Source organism: Alligator mississippiensis, chromosome 14, assembly GCF_030867095.1.
Source record: "Alligator mississippiensis isolate rAllMis1 chromosome 14, rAllMis1, whole genome shotgun sequence".
Classification (NCBI taxonomy): domain Eukaryota; kingdom Metazoa; phylum Chordata; order Crocodylia; family Alligatoridae; genus Alligator; species Alligator mississippiensis.
The window spans coordinates 46064040-46071727 of NC_081837.1; the positions used below are offsets into that span (position 1 = coordinate 46064040).

The following is a 7688-nucleotide window of genomic DNA, read 5'->3' on the forward strand; positions in this document are numbered from 1 at the left end:
CACACATGTACAGAACCCAAGTGTCTGTGGCACACAGGCAAGTACCCTGACATATTCACATTCACACACACACAACCCCACATGGGTAGATATGAATCAACCTGCCCCCAATGATGTGTGCAATTATTGTAAACAATTGGGGCATTGGAGACGAGAACGCCCAAACTGCCCTAAGGGACTTCCCCCTTATGGAGGAAGAAAGGGGGGAACCCAGGGCTGCCAGCACCGATCCTACAGATCCCCGGGTCCAGAGTTTGCAACAAGATATAGATGACTCCCAGTGAAATAAGGGGGCGGCTCTTCCACACGATGTATTTAGGGGAATCTTCCTCTTTTGAGTATACCTGCGCCCCTTCATCCCCTTATGTACCACTTCAAATAGCAGGAAAATTTATAAATGTCTTATAGATAGAGGAGCAGATCTGTCCTCACTGGGAGAATCTCCAGAAAGGGCGGGAATTGCAGTCTCAGGATCTGAAAAGATTACGAGAGTAATTGGAAAATCTATGCAAGTGCCCCGTGGCACTGAAACACAAGTGCAGATAGGACCCTTGACCACCATTCATGCTTTCCTATTAGCTGAAGGAACTGTAGTGCACCTCCTTGGAAGAAATCTACTCTATAAACTACAGACCAGAAACCCTTCACCCTACTTACTCATGAGAATCAAGGCGTTGCTTCAGGTGTCTTAACTCAGCCATGGGGAGTTTCTAATCGTCCCATAGCATACTATTCTGCTCAGTTAAATCCTGTAGCAAGGGCAGCAATTCTCTGTCTTAGAGCAGTCGCTGCTGCCGCTGTGCTAGTTCAAAAGGCTCAAGATTTAGTGTTAGGACACTCTCTTGTGCTTGAAATATCTCATTCAGTGGAAGCTCTCCTACTACAGCACAACCTCTGCCAGCAGGGACCAACGCCCAGGCCGCTGAGCTAGCGGCACTCTGACGAGCATGCAAATTGGCCACAGCCTCCAGGGTCACTATCTATACTGACTCTAAATATGCTTTTAGTATCTGTCATGCGCTAGGACGGTCCTGGTGACAAAGAGGTTTTATCACGTCCTCTGATGCTGTAATCAGCAATGCCACGGAAGTCCAAGAACTGCTAGAGGCTGTCGTGTTACCAGGTGATATAGCGGTAATGCACGGTCCCAGACATTCCAGAGAAGATACTGATATCGCTAAAGGAAAGCATCTCGCAGATGCTGGAGCTAGAGCCGCTGCACTACAAACTAAAGGAAGTCTCCTTGCATCTCAAGTTGTTCTTCCACCCTTGTCTGTTATTTATGACAAAGTCCCAGCGGATGAAGTATCTATATGGGTCCAAAAGTGGGAAGCTGCGCAAGGAAAGGATGCAGTGTGACGTGTGCCAGACGGTAGACCAATTGCTCCTCGCACCTTGCTCCGAAGTCTGGCTCAGGATGCCCACAGATGCTGTCAGTCGGGAAAAGGAGAAATAGCAGAACAGGTCCTCTCCACCTGGTTTGCTCCAGGTATACATCTAGAAGCTGCCCGAATAACTCTGCAATGTTCAGAGTGCAGAGCCTTCAACAAATACAGAGGAGACACAAAATTACAAGGGGCCCGACCGTGGGCCTATTTACCCTTTGAAAAACGACATGGATTTGCTCAAAGCTGTAAATTTCAAGCACTGCCTAGTAGTGGTAGATCAAGTAACAGGATGGCCAGAAGCTTTCCCCACTCGAGAAGCGGATTCAGTAGCAGTAGCCAAACCCGTATTAAAAGAAATCATCCCACATTTCGGCATTCCAGGAGGAATAAACTCTGACCGGGGAACTCACTTTACAGAAACTGTTTTAAAAGAAGTTTACAGAGTTTTTGGAATAATAACATACTTCCACGCACCCTATCGCCCTCCGTCCTCGGGTCAGGTAGAGAGTATGAATCAGAGTATAAAATCCCTTTTAGGAAAGATCTGCTCCTAAACCAAATTGAAATGGTCAGATGCCTTACCAAGGGTGCTGTTTGCTATAAGAACAAAACCCAAATGGCCTCTCAACCTTGTCCCCCTACGAGTTGTTGTTTGGTCACGCTCCTGTTATATAAGAGATGGGAAAATCTGCATGTTAGCTTACTCGGCGGAGATGAAGCTTTAATTAGTTATGTTTTATCCTTACAGGAGTCTCTCTAGTGTTTACACAGGTCAGCTGCTTTGGTTCAGCCGGTACCCCTGGACTGTAACCTTCACTCCTATCAATCAGGACGCTGAGTTTGGGTAAAACAACATCGGCGAAAAACCGCCTCGGCCCAAGTCTGGGCAGGTCCGTACCAAGTTCTTCTTACTATACACGCTGCTGTGAAAATCGCCGAGAAAGAGGGCCGGATTCATCGCGGTCGCCTCAAACCTGGTATCGGCAAGTAATGACCGGTCAGCTGCTGTTCCGCCTTTATGGCTAGAAAGAATCGGAGAATCGTGGACCGTTCAGACTCCTTAATAGAAATGATACGTGTATTAAGCTTGCTTTGTATTATCTTTCTTGTTATACTTTGTGTTTGTATTTCACTGTGGATGCAGGGAAGGTTATAAGTTAATAATGGCATTTCACCGGGCTATCCTAACAGGATTATTGCTCTTGATGCATAAAACACCATGGCTATTTATGGGAAAGCGATACAGAACAGGAAGACCAGTGGAAAGATAATACTTACCTGATTTCCACTATAGCTATAGCACAGGCCCTAAAATTTGTCTAATGGTTGGATATGTGGTACACAGTCTCCTTCTATTAACTTTCCACCCTATCCTTTAATCTCTTGGGAAGGGATTTTTTCTAATCCAGAGTGGGTTGATACGGATAGAGCTGGAATAAGTACCTGGCAGGACAATCCTTATTTTAAAGAGAGAGTACTTTCAGACATCATGTTATCTGCCCAGGTGTGTTGGGAAAATCCTCATGGAATAGGAAAAGAGATTTTTAGGATGGCAACCAGGTTGTAAACTAACCATTAATGCCACACACTTAATTTGGCCTAACAATACTGCAGTGGGGACTAAAGAAGCTGAAAAGAAAGGTTACATCCCCTGGAATGCGTCTGCTCCCTGCAGTTCCTTGCAGCGTCCTTATGTAAGGCAATGTATGGAAGGTTCCATCCGATGCTCCGCCCCTAATAAAACTTGGGCTTGGAGTCACGGCTGTTTCACGTCTTGCATATACAGCTCCTTTGCAAAGCCAAGTTGTTCGTATGTTAACTATACCATTTACAGAGACGGTTCAGTACCTTGCCCCAGAGATCCTCATACTACCGCATCAATCAACTGGCACATGCAATAGAACTTATTGCGAATAGCACAGCAGAGGGCATTGAATTAGTGCAAGACCAGGCTTCTTGCAACCATGCTATGACTTTAGAAAATCGCTTCGCTTTAGACTATTTGTTAGCTAGAGAAGGAGGGGTATGTGCTTTAATCACAGGAGGACCCTGCTGCCCCTATATTCCTGACCACTCTGACAACATAACTGCTGCAGTAAAAACCATTCGAGACACAGCACGACTTCTTTGCGAAGTTGGTCAGTAATAGAACGGATTGCCTCAACTTTAGGAATGTGGGGAAGGTATATCTTAGAATACATTTTATGGGGATTAGGAATCTTCTTGGTTATTATTGTAATAATTGCTGTAATTACAGCCTGTGTAGTTTGAGTTAAGCAAAAAGTAATTAATCTCAATATTATGCAAACCTGGGAAATGGCCAGCAGGCCATAGGCCTGTGGCTGTAAGGGGGGATTGTTAGAAACTATTGTTGGAAAATCAGTGTGACCTTTGTATCACCTTTGGGCAATGCTAGCTGATGCAACCTTGCAGTAAGATTGCCATGATCTGTCAATATAGGCGGGCAAACAAGGTGATTGGGCCCAACCATGCGGGGTGAGCAAAGCCAAGCCATCTTCTTGATTTCCTCTGAGTTTTGCACATGTGTTATGAAGGAGCTTATGTAACGAGAGTTTATAAAGCTACATGTTGAGTTGCAGTTGGGGTCTCTGTTCCCTTATGCGGACAGGGGACCTTCGGCCCAATAAACTGAAAAGACCACACCCTTGTCTGCTGCTTATTGGAGTCTCAGCTGGGAAACGAGCCCTGTTTGGGTTAAGAGAGTCTGCAGGTGTTCCCTTACCAGCTTGGGAGTCTGGTCAGACAATTTCTCTCACAATTAATTTGTAGCTTTTAGAAAGTGCTAGTTCAGCTTAATAGAAATATGCTGTTATGAAGATTTGTAAAGCACAGCCCAAGTATTGCTTTTGGTTAACCCTTGTAGCGCGCAAGTTTGTTATTACCCTGAAATAGAATAGTTTTCTGATAGCATACTGTTAGGTTAACAATAATTTGGATTATTAAGAAGTATTAGCTTTACAGCTGAATACAAGGCATGCCCTGTGGCCTAGCAATGCAGCTGACCACAAGGCAGAATGATAGCTAGGCCTTTGCTTATGTCAAGTAATCATTTTAACTACACCAAGCATTTTCTGAGTTAAAAAGTGAATCTGTGTCTGTGTGCTAAAAAAAATCAGCTACAGCAAAAAGTAAGATAAAACAGAGAAACCATTGTTTGAGCTTACTGGTTGTGTCCTTGAAAAATATCTTCTACTGTATAAGGTTTTGCTAACATAATGTTACTGTTACTTAACTTTTAGCTTTAAAAAGTGCTAGTTCAGCTTAATAAAAATATGCTGTTACAAAGATTTATAGAACACCGCCCCAAGTATTGCTTTTTGTTAAACATATAGTTTTGCTTTGTTGTAAAAAATATAAAAGATCGCCTCACCCTTGAGGGGGGGCCTTTTTGCCTTTTGCTGGCTTTATGGTCTTTGCTCGAGCAAATAAACAGCTGTCTTTCTTTACCCGCGTTGTCTGTCAATCAAATTACAGCTAGACAACGGACCTTAGGGAGATTTCTCCCACCACACCCTGTAGTCTTGCCTTATTGTAAAAAGTCTAAAAGAACACCCCACCCTTGAGTGGGGGGCATTTTGGCTTTTTGCTGGCTTATGGTCATTGCTCGAGCAAATAAACGGCAGTAAATCTTTACCTGCGTTGCTTGGTTTCTATTGCAGCTAGACAACAAACTCCTCCTGGGAGTTTTCTCCCACCACAGCAGGAAGGAGGATGTTGAAGGTTTCTGAGCCATAAGCTCGAGCCCTCTCTTTGGAAGGGGTGTTAGAAAATATTGTTAGAAAATTAATGTGACCTCTGTATGACCTTGGATCAATGCTGGCTGATGCAACCTTGCACTAAGATTGCTGGTGATATGTCAATCTTGGCGGACAAGCAAGGTGATTGGGCCCAACCATGCGGGGTGAGCAAAGTCATGCCATTTTAGCAATTTTTTGCTGGGTTTTGCACATGTGTTATGGGAAAGGCTTATGTAACAAAAGTTCATAAATATGTGTTGAGTTGGAGTCGGGGTCTCTCTGCCCTTACGAGGACAGGGGACCTTCAGTCAAATAAACTGAAAAGACCACACCCTCGTCTCCTGCTTATTGGAGTCTCAGCTGGTCTAGGAGCCCCCTTAGGGTTAAGAGAGTCTGCAGGTGTTCCCTTACGAGATTGGGAGCCTGGCCAGACAATTTCTCTGATGGGGAAAGCAGAGCCGTCTGTTACTCAGCTTTGTTTTGTTGTTGCCCATAGTGGAGGTATTGCAAAAATGTATCATCTCACTACACCAAAGGCTTCTCAGCTGAAAACTGTAAACTGCAAATTGTTTCTTCTTCTCTCTCCCACATCACTGCGGGGCCAGGAGGCGGGGGGTTGTGTTAGGGGGAGAGAACAGTCTGAACAATGCTTGCTTCACGATAAGGCTGACTCCTGTGGGAACACAGATTAGTTACTGCCTGCTTTGCACATAAACTTTGCAGAAAACTGTAGCAAATGACAGATTGGCACAATGGAATCTTGTTCAGGAGAGGTATAAAAATGTATCGTTGGGCATGGCTAGGGGTCAACATGACTGAGCTTTGAGCTCCGTTGTCGATCTGTTTGCAAGCAAACATACTTGTAATGGATCCAGGCTAAGTGTGTATAACTCTCTCTTGAGGTATATGGAAAAAGCCTCCAGAAACACGAAACTAGCCGTTTGTGCAACAGAGGCACAACTGGGAAGCACCCCCCTCCCCGTCAGCTTAACCACCCTCTCGTGCGTCCAAGGCCCCTGCCTTGCAGTGCCTCTTGGGCCTGTGTGGTGTTGCTGGTCGTTGTGGGTTTTTTTTGGGGGGGGGGGAGTGTGAGGAGGGTGCAGCCAAGGTGATGGCTCCTGTGGAGAAGGGGGTAGAAGCAGAAGTAGTTATGAAGAGCCTGGGTGCTGGGCTGATGTGGGAGAAAACTCCCTGGTGTTCGTTGTGTAGCTGGCTTAGAGACCAGACAACAGGGGTGAAGGGGTAACTGCAGTTTATCTACTCGAGTACAGACCATAAAACAGCAAAGAGGTAAAATGGCCTTGACTTAAGGGTGAGGCTGTCTTATATACATTTTCTAAGAAAGGAACTACAAGGTTATTGAATATGCAATACTTATGGTAATCATCTCCTTACATGGTGCATTACAAATCTCAGCACTTTTGCAGAGGAAAAAAGTTAGTGTTATCTTACACATTGCAATCTGTTATCCTGTACTCCGCTGTACCATCTTCTTCCCTCTGGGCCCCCCCCCCCCGCCTTATCTTATCTGACTTCTAGCTGCAGCTGGTACCCAGTACACAGACTTAATTTCTGCTTTTTTCTAACAAAATGGTTAGGGCACTTGACATAAGAAAATAGTTGGCTTAGAGATCATTCTGTCTTGTGGTCAGGAAAACTGCTAGGCCACAGGTCATGCCTAGTGTTTAGCTACGAAGCTAATACTATGTAATAATCTAAATTACCCTGAAATTAAATAGTTTTCTATAGTATACTGTTCACAAGAAAGACAAACTTGCCCATCACTCTGACTGTGAGGTGGAAGAGGTGCCAGGAGGATGTGTGGGGTCTGAGTTGTGCCTTGGTGTGTGCTTAGTTGGGTGAGAGGGGTGCGAAGCTGCCTGGGTGTGGTGGGATCGTGCTCTGCTCCCTTGCTTGTTTGCTTTGTTTGGTGATGTTTGTGTGTGTCCTTGTGTTGTTTGTTGTGAGGCTGGCAATGTTTTCTTCCTGGTGGTTTGTTTTGTACATGGCTGTTTGCTCACCTCCTGTCTACTGACCTTTTTGTATGTAACATGTAGAGGAACTTGTGGGCCAGCCTGGAAAAATAAAATAAAGGAGAAATGGTTTTGGCACCTGCTGCATTGAGTTTATTTACTTTTTGTATTTATTACTTTTCTCGTGGGGGGCAGGGGCAGGGCTGGGTGCTCGTGTCCTGTGCGCGGCCAGGGGGGTCGCACGGGTCCGGGCAGGGGCGATCCCCGTGGCTGGGCCCTGGGTCCTCGAGGGGGGGGAGGGGTCGTGGGCCGAAGCGCGCCCTGTGGCCGAGGGCGGAGGCTGTGTTGCCGGTGCTCGCCCCGGTCCATCCCGGCTGCTCCCTCCCCCCCGTCCGGGTTTTCCGGGCGCTGCGAGAAGAGCGCGGATTCCTGCGCATGGCTGCATGGGGCTGGGGGGGGGGTGTCACGTGACTCGGCCACGTGCAAGCGGGCGGCGGTGGGGAGCGGCTCCGTGCGGTAAGTTTGGGTGGGGGGGAAGTGAGGCCCCCCCCCCCGGTGGGTGCGGCGGC

At 46.3% G+C, this 7688-nt stretch overlaps 1 long non-coding RNA gene across 29 annotated transcripts in view; it reads left to right on the forward strand.

The window, feature by feature from the left end:
• Positions 1-7257, forward strand: part of LOC132244828 (uncharacterized) — a 47137-nt gene extending 39880 nt beyond the window's left edge. For all 29 annotated transcript variants that reach the window (XR_009456657.1, XR_009456652.1, XR_009456656.1 and 26 more), the window contains one exon: positions 2137-7257. This is a non-coding gene — a long non-coding RNA (uncharacterized LOC132244828). The remainder of the gene's footprint in view (positions 1-2136) is intronic.
• Positions 7258-7688: the final 431 nt, after the last annotated feature.